Source organism: Montipora foliosa, chromosome 1 (genome assembly GCF_036669935.1).
Source record: "Montipora foliosa isolate CH-2021 chromosome 1, ASM3666993v2, whole genome shotgun sequence".
NCBI lineage: Eukaryota > Metazoa > Cnidaria > Anthozoa > Scleractinia > Acroporidae > Montipora > Montipora foliosa.
Genome location: NC_090869.1, coordinates 36,973,276 through 36,975,775, shown reverse-complemented (window position 1 = coordinate 36,975,775; position 2,500 = coordinate 36,973,276).

Sequence of the window (2,500 nt, the reverse complement as noted above, 5' to 3'; positions counted from 1 at the left end):
CAGGATAAGCTTACACTATCCTCCCGCTTAAGCCGTTGGTGTGAGCTATAAATTACATATTCAGTCTTGCTCATGTTCAGAAAAAGCTTATTTTCTTGCATCCACGAAGAAAAACGGTTGATATCATAGTTAAGACTTGCTTCTGACTCAATAGCAGCCGCGTTAGCGGTAAAAAACAACACTGTATCGTCTGCATAAAGCAGAACTTGCGAGAAGCAGATGCAGGAGGGTATGTCGTTTATGTACAATATAAAGAGCAGGGGCCCCAAAATTAACCCTTAAGGGACGCCAGAAGCTATATCCAGGGGCAAGGAGAGAGTTGTCGACCTCTACGCGTTGGGAACGGCCTAGCAAATAGCTAGAAAACCAAACAGGAGTCCTGTTATATATGTCATATCTCTATAGCTTGTTTAGAAGGATATGGTGGTCTATTGTGTCGAAGGCCTTCTTCAGGTCAATGAAGACCGCCCCAGTGAGAAGACCATTATCTAAATTTCTACGGATTTCATCCACAAAAAAGGTGACAGCTGTTTCAGTGGAGAAATTTTTCCGGAAGCCAGATTGACAGGACGACAAGAGATCGTTAGCGTTTAAATAACTAAACTTTTGATGATATACGACCTTATCGGCGATTTTAGAAATTACTGGGAGAATAGAAATGAGACGATAGTTATCCATTTCTTCTCTCTGACAATTGAGGTGAAGAAGTGATTAAAACCTTCAGCTATGGCGTTCTTGTCTGTCTTGAGATTACCACTGACTTTGATTGAAGACATAGATTGTTTTAATTTCTTTTCGTTAGGAAGCACTCACTCTCTTCACAGCTCTCCATAAAGATTTTGAGTCATTAGTGTTCTCCTGAATAAGGTTCCGATTGTAATTGGTTTTAGCGGAGCGCACTTTTTGTTCACTGCGTTTCCTGATCTCCTGTAGGCACCCCAATCTATCTCTTTATTTGTCCGTCTCGCCTTCTTTCAATCTCTTTGTTGCATTATGTTAACCAAGGGTAGTTAACACCCCTGACTTTCTTTTTGATTAAAGAGGCGTGCCGATCACACTGCTCTTTAAAAATGTCATTAAAGAGATCCAAGGCATTGTTTACCTCGGAGGCGTGTCTGACAGGGTCCCAGTTGATTTGGCTCAAGTTTTCACAAAACTCCTCACGCGAGTAATTTCTGTACTCTCGGCATTCGATTATTTTGGGTGCATATTTCAAAGCGTTTATTTTCCTAACACACAAAACAAGATCATGTATAGTTACTTAAACTAAAGGGACCACTGCATGCTTGACAATATTTCGCGGATTGTTTCTCACAATCAATTCGATAAGTGTAGCACTAAGTTTAGTTACCCTTGTAGGACAGTTTCTTTTTCCTCTCTCGACACTCTTTCCAAGCTCAGTTTAAAGATTTCCAAACACTGAGAGTCATCCGGCGGGCGATAACAGGTTCCCAAAAGAATTCCTTTTGACTTTGGAAACATTAACTCCAGCCAAAGGTTCTCCAGTGCCATATCTTGTAAATCGCATCTTCGCACAGCCGGTATTTTGTCGGAGATATAGATTGCAACGCCACCACCTTTACGACCCGAGGAGCGATCGCGCCTAAACAAATTGTAACCGGGGATCGCAACCTCATCAGATGGCAGCTGATCATTAAGCCAAGTTTCATTCAGGGTCAAGATTCCGATATCTCGACCGGCTTTTTTTAAGTCCATATAGACTTAGAAAAAAAAACCTCCAAAAAGAAAGAACAAAGCGCCACAGTCCCAAAGGACGTCTATTGTTATCACTATCGTTTTCTTGAAACAAAGGAGTGTATGCATAATGAAGTAGGGACCTGTGCGGAAATCTTGCCAAAATATCTCCAGTAAGCTTCATAACGCGAAGCGAAGTGGCAGAAGAAATCCGCTTGAGTGTAAGATGGCGTTTGTCAGCAACTTTCTTTCTCATCGAAAGCTTGGTAGGGGAAAAAGAATTTAGCTCTCTGCCAACAACCAAAGCTGAACAGCGGTTGGTACCATCATCTAGTCGTAGGGCAAATAAAGGATTTAGTAAATCGCCAAGAACCAGATAAATCACTAAGATGTGTGCGGAGCGCACAAACACGTGTCTCACCGCCGCCATGACCCCATGATGATAACTGATTCTACTGTGTCCACAGGATAAAATTTATACATTTTTAGTACCCCCTCAAACTTACCAATTATACGCGCAGAAGACTAGCGAGCGTTTGACGTCATTTCTCCTCGATCCAGTTCTCGGATTTGGTGTTAGCGTTATCTAAAGTGCGGCGGTGTTCATTAAAACGGTCTTTCAAACGTCGTTTAGTTTCTCCTATGTACTAATGGCATCTGTTACATTAAATCATGTAGGTAAGATATTTAGTTTCGCAAGGAATTAATGGAGCGTATTTCGTCAGTAGGGAAGAATGTGTAGTTAGTTTGTCCATGAGAAATGTAAAGACAGGTAGCGCAGTTTTTGCCACAGCGAAAAGAACCA